The sequence below is a fragment of the Gorilla gorilla genome, chromosome 8 (assembly GCF_029281585.2).
Source record: "Gorilla gorilla gorilla isolate KB3781 chromosome 8, NHGRI_mGorGor1-v2.1_pri, whole genome shotgun sequence".
Lineage (NCBI taxonomy): Eukaryota > Metazoa > Chordata > Mammalia > Primates > Hominidae > Gorilla > Gorilla gorilla.
The window spans coordinates 18,748,271-18,762,605 of record NC_073232.2 but is presented as its reverse complement, the minus strand read 5'-3'; the positions used below and the strand labels follow the sequence as shown (position 1 = coordinate 18,762,605).

At 35.9% G+C, this 14,335-nt stretch overlaps 1 pseudogene; it reads left to right on the top strand.

Annotated features, from left to right (window-relative positions):
• Positions 1-10,379: 10,379 nt before the first annotated feature.
• On the top strand, positions 10,380-12,887 carry LOC101138871 (heat shock protein HSP 90-beta-like; annotated as a pseudogene).
• The last annotated feature ends 1,448 nt before the right edge of the window (positions 12,888-14,335 follow it).

The following is a 14,335-nucleotide window of genomic DNA, read 5'->3' as shown; positions in this document are numbered from 1 at the left end:
TATTAGAATTTCATATTGTTACTAGTACAGTACTTGGAAAGAGAGAGGGAATGGGAACTTTCATCATAAAGGGAATAACAGATGATTTAAATGCCAGTAGGTTTGCCTGTAATCCCAGTAATTTGGGAGGCCAAGGCAGGAGGATCACTTGAGCTGAAGCATTTGAGACCAACCTGGGCAACATAGTGAGACTCTTTCTACAAAAAAATTAAAAAAAAATAGGCAGGAGTGGCAGCATGAACTTGTAGTCTCAGCTACTTGAGAGGCTGTGAGGTGAGAGGATCACTTGAGGTTGAGGTTGCAGTGAGCTATCATTACATCACTGCACTCAAGCCTGGGAAACAGTGAGACCTGTCAAAAAGAAAGAAAGAGAGACAGAGAGAGGGAGAGAGAGAGAGAGAAAGAAATGGAACAAGTGTTTTGTAATGCCTCCATTTGACTGATTGCAGTCTGACTGATTTCAGTCAGATCCTAGGATAATGGATGGGTCACCTGAGCAGAGCGAGAGGTGTTACTGCTGTTTCTTGCTTTTTCTCTGTTAGAGATTAGGGTTTCGTTTCTGTTTGAGCTACTAGGATCACCCACACTTAGAACATCCTCTTTGTAGCAGCATTGGACCATAATATTTTAGATGAATGTGAGAAGTTCAGAGCAAGTCAGATAGGACCCAAGAAGAATTATCTCCAGTGCTTTACTTAATTTCTTTCTACTGAAAGGTGAGCAGCAGAGCAGAGGTTAACAAACCCAGAAGACATGATTAGGACTATGTCTTTACTGTTGACCTGCATAACAGCAATAACAATGTGAATGCCTGGCATTCTTTGCACAGTTCCAAAGTAGGCAAGGTAAGCAGGATAGTTAATGTACAGGTGAGAAACCTGTTTCAAGGAATTCAGGTGGCTTGCCTGAGGTCATGCAGCTAGTAACAGTTCGGACAAAAACAGAGTCAGATTGACATAGTATCTAGAACACACTATTTGTCTGTTTGTTATGAATTTGATGGAGCAAATTTCATGTATCCTTAGGAAAAGCCATTAAACACATATTTCTTAAAGAGAATAGTATATGCCCTCACATGGTTATTGTATGCTAGATTGTTGACTTTATAAATCATTTTTTACTTTGTACTAACCTAATAATATTACATAGTTTACTATTATTTACAAGTAATATCTGTTAAAGTCTACAATGTATCAGCAACTGGGCTAATTGTCTCATACACATTATTGCACTTAATCCTACAACAACACTGTGAGCTACATGTTATTATTAGAACCACTTTATTGATGAGGAAACTGAATTTAGGTAAGTTATTTAATGTACTAAGATCACATAGTATTATTTGAGCTGGAATCTGGAGCCAGGTCTGTCTGACTTCATCATATAATACTAGAAAAGTACAGATGTCGTAGATATTCACGAATATTATGAACACATTGTCTCATTTCTTGCTGAAGATCTAGTCCTCCCACTCTCTGATTTTTATTACAATCTTAGAATGGGTTAAAAAAAATAAATAGCTGCCTTTAAATATAAGGAGGGTTTGCTTAAAAGCAGACAGATGGTTACTCTGCCACTCTTCTTCCTCTAAAGGGGAAAAGGCACAGAAACTATTATACATTATATATGTCACCCATCAGGTATATTCATAATTCCTTCCTTCTCTCTCCATCCTCTCTTCTCTCCCGGACAAGTAAATGCTGGTTTCCTGACTGCATCCAGTTGCCATCAGGTAACAAAATGTTACATTTTAAAAGAAGTTTCAGAATTGGAAGTAATTCGGCAGCTGTTAACCATTCCTGACTCATCACATAAGGATTATCTTTAATGACTCTTCTTATTAATGCAGAAATGTTGAGATTTCAAGAAGCAGTCAGAAATATTTTATTCCAGCCACACTGTTCTGTATAAATAGCAGATCCATCGTGGTGGCTAAAGAAAGGCAAAGGAAGACAGCAGAATGGTTCAGGGTGTCACATCAGTCTTGGCCCAGGCACTGCACAATCTGATGGTAATTTCTGAAACTGGAAAAGTTAGTTTTGCTACTGTCATTTTTGAAGAGCTTCTGGGCTCATTTTTTTTGACAGATAAAGATCGTCAAGTGAGGCAGTTTCTGCTTGCTTCTTCCTGGATCCTCTTTGCCCTGCTTCTGAACTTCTCAGAGTCACCCAAAATATTATATTTCAAGACTGCTACAAAGAGGATGCTGTAAGTGTTGGTGAACTCGACTACTGTCCCCTGAGCCATGGCTGCATGGTCAAAAGCGGTCAGAAACTGAACTAGATAAGGAATGTTACTTTTATAATGAAACCCGCATAGCCAACAAAGAAAAAGCAAAGGACAGCACAATGTCTTTTCACTCTGCTCAGTGACCTTCCTTGGGCTCTTAGGATCTGACAATGAAATGAGAACACCAGAGAAAGAGGCATCAAATATGGAAACACTTGTTTCTTCCATTTTTACCTCCATGATGAAACCTCCTGTTTTCTTTCTTTTTCAAAGTGCTAGTCATGATGTGAAATCCTAGTAATTCACAACATTCAGTTTGCACACTCATCAACAAAATATCCAAAACAGAAATAGTGCAGGGTGGTTTGATTTTCTGTTAGTAATAGAACATTCAATAGGAAGTCTTCCAAAATGTATTTGAGCATTTTGAGATTTTTGTGAACCCCGTTCTCCAGCTGCCTGCTCCCCACACTCCCCAATTGGAAAGAACAGGAGAAGCACTGCTGTTAGCCAGCAGTGGGAGTGGGAACTTCCTACTTAGCGTCTAGTGACACCAACACCACACCCATGAGGACAATGGGGGTAGTGGTGGCTGCATGAGCTTCTTTCCCGCATGGTAATCTTTGACTGAAGTAGAACAAAGATTGTCAAAAGGTTTTTGTCCACTCAGCTACCTGTTTTCCAGCTCACTGGCTAGAGAAAACAAGCATCTCTTGAGAGCTTTTTTCTCGATGACCATTGGTGATTCCACACTGAGGGTCTCTTCCATTTCTATATAGATAGACACAATGCAAAAGAAAAAGAAAGTCCAGAGAACTAGCCTTCAGATTGTTTCTTGAGTCCCAAGGCCCCTAACCAGTTTGCCTTCCTTTTTCTAGCCTTCAGAAACTGCCTGTGCTTGTTTTATGAATTATGTCTAGAGTTTCTCCCTGTACTTAGTGGGACAAATAGAGAGAAATGTGTCTACCTCTTTTTGACCAGAATAGGAAGTACAATAAGTGCATTTTTAACAAGCTTACTAGTAACAAGAGAAAAGGAAATTAAATAAGATACTGTTTTACTCCTCTGGTGTGTTAGAGATGGCATGAGAAATGGTAGCTATTAAGTATGATAGGAAATGTATAGATTGTTTCATATATTAGCAAAATCAATTTAATGCTATATCTGAAAAGTTTTAATAGTTTTCATAATTTTTGATTTAGGATTTTTTACTTCTTAAAATTTGTCCCAAATTGAGAGTCACAAAGATTGGTGTATAGTAATTTTTGCATGTGTATTAGCTAATAACATTACTAACTTGAGAAAGGCTAAATAAAATGTGCTGTATTTGTATGATATTAAAATATATTAATTTTCATAGTTTTTGTAATTGAAGGTCATAGTATGTGTTTACATATTTTTTGTCCTAGATCTTGAGTTTTGAGGAAGTTATCTAAAATAATATTTATAGGTAAATATTTTTTACAAAATTCTTATAGTTTTAAAATAAATTATTTAAAAAATTGCATTAAACTTTATCAATATTACCACTGTTGTGAGCTAGTAATTTATCTTTTTAATAGTTTGTTTATTTTTTCTCATCATTATACCTTTGGATTCTTTTTGATGTTTTTCTCTGCATTACAATATTATCTAAATTTCTTGAGAAAATATGTATGAATGGGAATCTTTCTAAATCCTTTAATATTAGAGCAAGATGTTATTTTCCTTCAAATTTAAATTATAATTTTGTTGGGTATATAATTATTGTTACAGAAAAACTTGCCATGAAAAAATCATTCTGTATTACAAAGTGAAAAATGTGATTACTACATGATTCTCATTTCTTCTGTTGTAAACTTTATTTTTATATCTGAGCATCTGGAATTTATTCATTCTTGAAAGATAGATGATGGGTAGGTAGGTAGACAGACAGACAGACAGATAGATAGGTAGATAGAAAAACTGTACATATAGTTTTATTCTATCTTGGAGAACTTTATCCACAGAATAAAAGCATCTGTATATGCCTTTTCATAAAGAGCATCGAGTAATCTGTCCTTAGTTTCTTTTTTTCTGAAATTATCTTACTTAACACTTAATGTGTCTTAAGTTATCCTTTTATTCTAAAGACAAAAATTTTTAACTAGGCAAATGTTCTTATATTTCATGTTTTACTATTTGTTCTCTTTAGTATTTTCTGCCTTCTCCTTCTGGATTTTATTCAAATGTTTTTAGAACAATCTTTATTTTAACTTTGACATATACATTTATTTATATTTTTAGAGGAAAAATTTAAATTTTTACATAAGAAAACTGTAAATATTCAAGTTTTCATTATATACATTCTCTCAGGTTCAGCTGGTTTTTCTGTTTGTCTTTTCCTTCATGCCATTAATTTTTCTCAACTTTAAAACAATTCTGTACATATTTGTCAATATTTATAATGTACGTTAATTAACTTTGTATCAAGTTAGCAGTGTGTAGGTCTCCTTCAGCAGCAGGTCTTTAAATGAGTTGAACATAGATTTTCTTTTAGTTTGTAAACAACAATCAGATATGAGGGTAGGCAACACCTACAACTGGTAAAAAAAAAAAATGCTTTTGTTCTGTGTATCAAGTTCTCCTCCAGGATGGAATAAAACACACTAATTTTCTTTTATTTTCTATATTCTTTAGTAAGTCTGGAGTTACTTGGGAATCTGCTTTGCTTTTTCCCTTGCTTGTGAAATACTTTCCAATTGGAAAAATATTTATGCTTTAAGATATGACCGTCTGAAGTAAAATAAGCTTTAATTGTATCAGAAACATTTACCAAAGTAACAAGTAATTTATTACCTTTTTTGGCATAAAGTGTATCTGATTCTAATATTCTAGTCACTGATATCTACTATTGTTCTGTTTGATAGATTTTGCTCTGAATCACACACGTACCCTTTTTCTGTATTAAAACTGTCTGTCTTAAGATGCATAGTTTCCAAAGAACGAAGACAGCTTTATTACATTTTTTCCAGGAGTCAACTGGTCTATCAAAAAATCTCTTAGTATTTTCTAAAAATATAGGTTTCCATGCATTTTGGGTGGTTATGATGTTTTGAGATAATAGAAATGGAAAGATAATTAACAAATATATTAATTTTTGCCATTTTCAAAAATATTCTTACCTTTCAAAATTTTAGGATTATGATACCAGATCTATTTCATTTACTATATTAAAAATTCAAGTCTGACTCATGTACAGCTATGTGTTTAATGAATAAGGACCTGCCAGATTGTCAAAACCAGTGTGTATATAAGCAACAATAATAGTAATCTTTGAAAGATCTGAAAACTAATTATTTGCTATAGTTCTTCTATTCCTTAAAAAGAGAGTTAGGCCTGCAGTCTTGCTGCAGTGTCAGAATCTTGTCTTTTATTTCCCCCTATTGGCCTTGTAATATGACATCTGTCACTGGGATTATTTGCCATGGAACTTTTTTTTTTTTTTTAACTTTTATTCTAGGTTTGAGGGTACACGTACAGGTTTGTTATATAGGTAAACTGCATATCGCAGGGATTTGGTGTACAGATAACTTCATCACCAGGTAATAAGCACAGTTCTCAATAGGTAGTTTTTTGATCCTCACCCTACTCCTACCTTCCACCCTCAATAGGTCCCAGTGTCTACTATTCCTCTGTTTGTGTCCACCTGTACTCAGTGTTTAGCTCCCACTTATAAGGGAGAACATGTGGCATTTTGTTTTCTGTTCCTGTGTTAGTTTGCTTAGGATAATGGCCTCCAGCTCCTTCGATGTTTCTGCAAAGGACATTATCTCGTTCTTTTTTATGGCTGCATAGTACTTCATGGTATATGTGTACACCATAGAGGAAGGGATGAATAGTCAGAGCACAAGGATTTTTAGGGCAGCAAAATAATTTCATATGATACTATGGTAGATATCTGTCATTATATATTTGTGAAAAACCATGTAATTTATAATAACAACTGTAAACCCTTATGTAAACAGTGGTGTTTGGTAGATGATGTGTTAATATAGGTCATCTGTTATAACAAATGAACCTCTTTGGTGGGGAATATTGATAGAGGGGGAGGTTGTGTGTGGGCGGAGGGCAGGGGGTATGTGGAAAATCTATTTTCTTCTCAGTTTTGCTGTGAACCTAAAACTTCTCTAAATAGTAATTTTTTTTAAAAAAAGAATAAAGCAATATTATCCCTTTCTAAAATATTTTAGAAAGGAATTATTAAATGGTCTTGAGACAGAATACAACTAATATAAATTTGCTATGGTAGAAGTTGATTTAACTAAGTTTCCATTATATTTTTTAAATAAATATTCACTGCACATCATGTTATGTGAAGTTTTTGTCTGTCTTTAAACAGTGAAGGGGAACTGTTAATAGACAATTGCTCATTAAAATCTGGTCATTGTAATCAGAGTATTTTGCTTTACCTCTGTTATCAATCAGAGAGAAACAAAAAACCAATGTGTACTCTTGAAATTGTCCAGCTAAACCTTGATAATATTTATTGTAAGCTTTAAGGACTAACATAAAATAGGAAGAAGCAATTACCTTACTATTTTTAGTATTTTAAAGCCATTATATTTTTAAAGAAAATGTTATTATTTAGAACAAAGTAATGTGTTCCTTGATGTTAAAGAGTGATTCTGAAGTTTAAATTCAGACTGAGAATACTTCTGGGAATAATACAAACTTATCGTGGAGTTAATGACCCAAAACTCCTGTCCAATCAACACTCTTTGTTAAGGAATAAAATCCTTCATTTGGTATTTCCCAGAATAATATGGAATTAAATGCAGCAATGAACATAACAATTTATTCATAATTTTCCTGTGAAATAATCCCAAACTAGAAATATTTCAGAAATATTTTATGAAAGAATAAAGTGGGACTAATTATATATGTGTGTGTGTATATATATACATAGAGAGAGAGAGAGAAAGAGAGATATCAACCAGAATTTGCACAACTCTCTAGACTTGTATTTCATTAATCACTAGTTCATCTCAGTGCAAAAATGATTTGGGTTATTTAAAACAGATACGCCTCTTCAGATCTGAAAGAATCTGTGTCATCAAATTTCAAAGACAAGCACCTGAATTTTCATCTAAATAGTTTGATTCAAATTGACCTACATGTATAGTGATGATGTCTTAAATCATAAGTAACTTTTTTTCTTTCATTTTATCATGGCTGTCCCTAGGGTACATGATATTCACAATGTCTTTTAACTAAGCAAAAAATGAAAACAATCAATTCACACACAGACATAAATGCGAATAAGTGATAGGCATTTTTTACTAAAATCAAAATATTACTCAAAATATCAACTTCTTAGTTTTAAAGTTCTTACAGATATATAACAAAAAGTAAGAATATTGAGGAAAATACTGAAAACAAACAGCAGTGTGTACATTGCACCACCAATTATAAAAACATAAACATATGATTGAAATATTTTGGTACTGATACACAAATAGCCAGATAATCCAATGTAACAGAATAAAAAATACAGCGATAAACCCAAGTGCATATGGAAACTTAGTGTATAACTATGGTGGCATGTGAAATTAGTGGGAAAAACATGAACTGTTTAATAAATGATGTCTTTATAACTATTTAGAAAAAAGATGAAATTAGAATGATATTTTATTGTATACTCTAATATAGATTCCACAATGAGCTTAAGTATAGAAAATAATACTATAGAAGTTCTGGAATTAAACATGGATGATTTCTTTTATAACATGACAGTGGGGAAAACCTTCCTAACTGTGATGGAAAATTCCCCAATTAAGTATAATGTTAACTGTAGATTGTTTTGTAGATGTGCACTCTCAGATTAAAGAAGTTCATTTTTCTCCCTAATTGACTGATAGCTTTATTTTTAATACAAATGGACATTGGACTTTATCAAATGGTTTTGGTTTTCTTTGCACCTGTCGAGATGATGATTTTTTTCTTTATTAGGTTGTTCATATTGCGAATACATTAATCTTCAAATGATAAACCAACTTTGCATATTTGGGGAAGAAAAACTTGGTCATGATGAATTACCCTTCAAAAAGATGTTTGTATTTGCTCAGATTTTGATTAAAATCAGTGCAATCAAACTAGAACTCAGGATTAAGAAATTCACTCAAAACCGCTCAACTACGTGGAAACTGAACAACCCGCTCCTGAATTACTACTGGGTACATAACGAAATGAAGGCAGAAATAAAGATGTTCTTTGAAACCAACGAGAACAAGGACACAACATACCGGAATCTCTGGGACACATTCAAAGCAGTGTGTAGAGGGAAATTATAGCAGTAAATGCCCACAAGAGAAAGCAGGAAAGATCAAAAATTGACACCCTAACATCACAGTTAAAAGAACTAGAGAAGCAAGAGCAAACACATTCAAAAGCTAGCAGAAGGCAAGAAATAACTAAAATCAGAGCAGAACTGAAGGAAATAGAGACACAAGAAACCCTTCAAAAAATTAATGAATCCAGGAGCTGGTTTTTTGAAAGGATCAACAAAATTGATAGACCACTAGCAAGACTACTAAAGAAGAAAAGAGAGAAGAATCAAATAGATGCAATAAAAAATATTTATCATCAGAGAATACTACAAACACCTCTACACAAATAAACTAGAAAATCTAGAAGAAATGGATAAATTCCTCGACACATACACCCTCCCAAGACTAAACCAGGAAGAAGTTGACTCTCTGAATAGACCAATAACAGGCTCTGAAATTGTGGCAATAATCAATAGCTTACCAACCAAAAAGAGTCCAGGACAAGATGGATTCACAGCCGAATTCTACCAGAGGTACAAGGAGGAACTGGGACCATTCTTTCTGAAACTATTCCAATCAATAGAAAAAGAGGGAATCTTCCCTAACTCATTTTATGAGGCCAGCATCATCCTGATACCAAAGCTGGGCAGAGACACAACCAAAAAAGAGAATTTTAGACTAATATCCTTGATGAACATTGATGCAAAAATCCTCAATAAAATACTGGCAAACCGAATCCAGCAGCACATCAAAAAGCTTATCCACCATGATCAAGTGGGCTTCATCCCTGGGATGCAAGGCTGGTTCAATACACACAAATCAATAAATGTAATTGCATCCATTTTCATGAGAAAACTTTATCAGGTTTCTTTATTTGAATTTGTTTGATTTCTCTGAAATCTGTTTGTCAGATAAAAACACATCCACTCCAGCTCTCTTTTCTTCAGGATTAGCATGGTATATTTTTCCATTTTGCCACCTTTTGGTCTATTTTTAAAATTTACGGTATGTTTCTTCCAGGCAGCATGTAGTAGTATCTTACTTTTTTAAATCCAACTTGGTTATCTCTGCCTTTTAACTGGGATGCTTAAACTGTTTTTAGCTACTATAATTGCTGATATGTGTAGGTTTAACATCTAGATTTTGTTTTCTATTTCTCCCATCTGTTTTTTTATTTGATTGTTTTCCCTTTTTCTCTTTTTGTAATTGCTTTTGAAGTAATTCAATACTCTTTATTATTCCATTTTATCTTCTCTGTGACTTATTAGCGCTTGCTCTATCTTGTGGTTTTAGTGATGCTTTAGGATTGTTGGTATTCATGTTTAACTTATAGTATTCTTTCCAGAGATATTATACTACTTCTAGTATAGTTTAAGAAATTACAATTGTATACTTCTTTTTCTTCTGTCCTGATCTGATATTATTATATATTTACCTATACATATGTCATAAACCTCACTTTAAATCATTATTGGCTTATTATCTTTCCAAGAGCCTTAAAATAAGAAAATTATCTCGTATAATTACCCATGTAGTTACCATTTCTGCTACTGACTCTTGTGTAGACCCATCTCTTCATCTTACATCATTTCCTACCTGCCTAAAGGCATACTTCCAACATTTTTTCTCGTGTGGGTCTGCTGGTGAATTCTTTCATGGTTGGCATCGAAAGTAAGTGTTTATTTTTGCCTTTACTTTTGAAAGATATATTCACTGAGTTTAACATTCTAAGATGCTGTTTTTTTCTCCTAGTATTTTAAATATGTTGTTCCAGTAGTGTTCCTCATGCAGCCTTGGTGCTGCGTGCATCTCGGGCATGCAGTGCCCTTGCTCTCTGTTACTTATAATCCTTTTCCTTTTATCATGCCTGATGAAGAGGAGGAGGTAGAGATTTGCACTTTTCAGGCATTAATTGCCAAACCCATGTCTCTCATCATCAATACCTTCTATTTCAACAAGGAGATTTTCCTTTGGAAGAGATTTCTAGTGCATCTGATGCCTTGAACAAGATTTACTATGAGAGCCTTCCAAGTTAGACAGTGGTGAAGAGCTAAATATTGACATCATCCCCAACCCTCAGGAACACATCCTGACTTGCTGGGCACAGGCATTGGTATGTCCAAGCCTGATTTAATAAATAATTTGGGAACCATTGCCAAGTCTGGTACTAAAGCATTTATGGAGGCTCTTCAGGCTGGTGCACGCATATCCATGATTGGGCAATTTGGTTTTGGCTTTTATTGTGCCTACCTGGCTTTTATTGTGCAGAGAAAGTGGTTGTGATCTCAAAGCACAGCAATGATGAACAGCTTTCCTGGGAGTCACTCTTCTGCGGGGCATTCCTTCGCTGTAGGTGCTGACCACAGTGAGCCCATTGGCTGGGGTACCAAAGTGATCCTCCACCTTAAAGAAGACTAGACAGTACTTAGAACAGAGGCAGCTCAAAGAAGTAGTGAAGAAGCAATCTCAGTTCATACGCTATCCCATCACTCTTTATTTGGAGAAGGAATGAATGAAAGAAGAAAATCAGTGACAGTGAGACAGAGAAAGAGAAAGGAGAGAAAGAAGAGGAAGATAAAGGTGAGGAGGAAAAGCTCAGGATTGAAGATATGGGTTCAGATGAGGAGAATGACAGTAGTAAAGATAAGAAAAAGAAAACCATGAAGATTAAGGAGAAATATATCCTTCAGGAAGAACTAAATGAGACCAAGCCTATCTGCACCAGAAACTCTGATGACATTACCCAGGAAGAGTATGGAGAATTCTACAAAAGCCTCACTAATGACTAGGAAGTCCACTTGGTGTTCAAGTGCTTCTCCGTAGAAGGTCAATTGGAATTCAGGGCATTGCTGTTCATCGCTTCTCAGGGGCTCCCTTTGACCTCTTTGATAAGAAGAAGAAAAAGAACAACGTCAAAGTCTGTTATCGATTGTGAGTTCACCATGGACAACTGTGAGGAGGTGATACCACAATATCTCAGCTTGATGTGTAGTACTGTTGATTTTGAAGCTCTGCCCTGGATCATCTCCCAAGAAGTGCTCCAGCACAGAAAAATCTTGAAAGTCATTTGCAAAAACATTGTTAAGTAATGCCTTGAGGCCAGGCACGGTGGCTCACTCCTGTAAACTCAGGCCAAGGCGGGTGGATCACTTGAGGCCAGGAGATCGAGACCAGCCAGGTCAACATGGTGAAATGCCATCTCAACTGAAAATACAAAAATTAGCCAGGCATGGTGGTGCATACCTGTAATTCCAGCTACTTGGGAGGCTGAGTCAGGAGAATCACTTGAACCCAGGAGGCAAAGGTTGCAGTGAGCTGAGATCAGGCCACTGCACTCCAGCCTGGGCAACAGAGACTCCTCTTCAAAAACAAAACAAACCAAAAAAACAAAAAAAAAAAAGAAAGAAAAAAGTATCTTGAGCTCTTCTCTGTGCTGGCAGAAGACAAGGACAACTAGAAGAAATTCTATGAGGCATTCTCTAGAAACCTAAAGCTTAGAGCCCATGAGGACTCCACTAACCAGCTATGTCTGTTTGAGCTGCTGTGTTTTCATGCCTTCCAGTCTGGAAATTAGATGAAATTTCCATCAGATTATGTCTCTCACATGAAGGAGACACAGAAGTCCGCCTATGACATCACTGATGACAGCAGAGAGCAGGCTGCCAACTCTGCTTTCTGGAGCGAGGATGGAAGCAGGGCTTTGAGGAGGTGTACATGACCAAGCCCACTGCATGCAGCAGCTCAAGGAGTTTGATGGGAAGAGCCTGGTCTCAGTTACCAAGGAGAGTCTGAAGCTACCTGAGGAAGAGGAGGAGAAAAAATGGAGGAAAGCAAAGTGAAGTTTGAGAACCTCTGCAAGCTCATGAAATAAATCTTAGGAGGTTTTAGAAAGTGGCTATCTCCAATAGGCTTGTGTCTTCAAACTGCTACATTGTGACCAGCACCTACAGCTGGAAGCCAACATGGGGTGGATCATGAAAGCCCAGGCACTTCGGGACAGCTCTGTGGTGGGCTACATGATGGCCAAAAAGCTCTTGGAGATCAGCCTCGACCACCCCACTGTGGAGACACTGCTTTAGAAGGCTGAGGCAGACAAGCACAGCCAGGCTGTCAAGGACCTGTTGGTGCTGCTGTTTGAAACCACACTGCTGTCTTCTGGCATCTCCCTCAAGGATCCCCAGACCCACACCAGTGGCATCCACTGCAAGATCAGGCTGGGTCCAGGTTTCAATGAAGATGAAGTGGCAGCAGAGGAATCCAGTGCTGCCATTCCTGATGAGGTTCCCACCTCCTGAGTGTGATGCGGATGTGTCTCGCATAAAGGAAGTAGATTAGGAATTTATACTTGGAAGCCTTGTGCCCTCTGTATAATGTCCCCATGGCTCCCTTCACAACTTTGAGTGGCCCATCCCACCTGGCTCCCTCTGCTGATATCTGGTGGTTTTTCCCTCCTGTCCTTATGTCTAATGCAGGAAACAAGGACCTGAAGCCCTAGTCTCTCTCTGCTTTGACAACAACATTGGATGTTGTGTATTTTTGTTGTTCTGAAATAAAGGTATGGAAAATAAAGATGATGTTGTTTAATAAAAAATAAAATAATATTAATAAAATAACAACATAGTTCCATTACCTTTTCACTTACATTGTTTCTGGTAGGTAACATACTGTCATCCTTATGACAAAAAATAGTAAGTGTTATCTTTCTGACTGCTCTTGCGATTTTATTATTGTTTTTTAGTAATTTGATTACTAATTTGATTACCTTAGTGTAGTTTTCTCCATGCTTCTAGTGCATGAAACTTATTAAATGTTTTGGATCTTTGGGTTTACTGTTCTCACCAAATTTGAAAATGCCCAAGCCATTATTTCTTCAATAAGGTTCTTTTTTTTTCTGTTGTCCTCTCCTCTTTTTTCAGGAACTTAAATTACACTGATGTTAAAGCCCCTTGTAACTATGCAGTGCTCACCGATGCTCTGTTCATTTTTCTTACCCTCTTTTCTTTTTGTTTTATTTCAGGTAGTTTATATTGCTAGGTATACAAGCTCACTAATGTTTTCTTCTTCAATATATAATCTACAATTAATACCATACAATGTATTTTTTCATCTCTGAAATTGTAGCATTCAACTATAGACGTTTTGGACTGTAGTCTTTCTCATATCTGCCATGTTCCTACTGAAATTTTAAACACAATGATACAGTTGTTAACTACTTAATGCCTGAATGTCTGCTAAGTGTAACATCTATATTAGTTCCTAGTTAGTTCTGATTGATTGATCTCTTCATTATTGGTCACGTTTTCCAGCTTCTGCAAATGCCAGCGAATTTTGATTGGATAGCAGCCTAACAGTCATGAGTTTTACCTTGTTACTTTAAAATGTGGTGCTGGATATTATTGTATTTCTGGAATTACCCTTTGTCTTTGTTCTAATATGTAGTTAGGACACTTGGAAATGTTTGATTTTTTTAGTCTTTGCTTAAACTGTTTTATAGATAGTATCAGAGCAATGTTAACTGAAGGTCTAATTACACTCACCTACTGAAGCAAAAAACCTTCGAACATTCTCTCCAGTGGCCAGTGAATCATAAAATTTTTGTCTGACTGGTAGGAACAGACACTATTTCTGGTTCTTTGCAAACTCTGGACATCTTTGTCTTTAATTCTGCTCTTGATTTGGGCCGTTGCTTTACGTATATACGATGATCCATACTCAGCTGAATACTCTTCACAGTTGTCTCTCTGGGAACCGTCTTCTGTTTTAGTAGCCTGCCCTGCAAACCCTAGCTGTGCTGGTATCTCTCTTAGTTTTCTACTGCT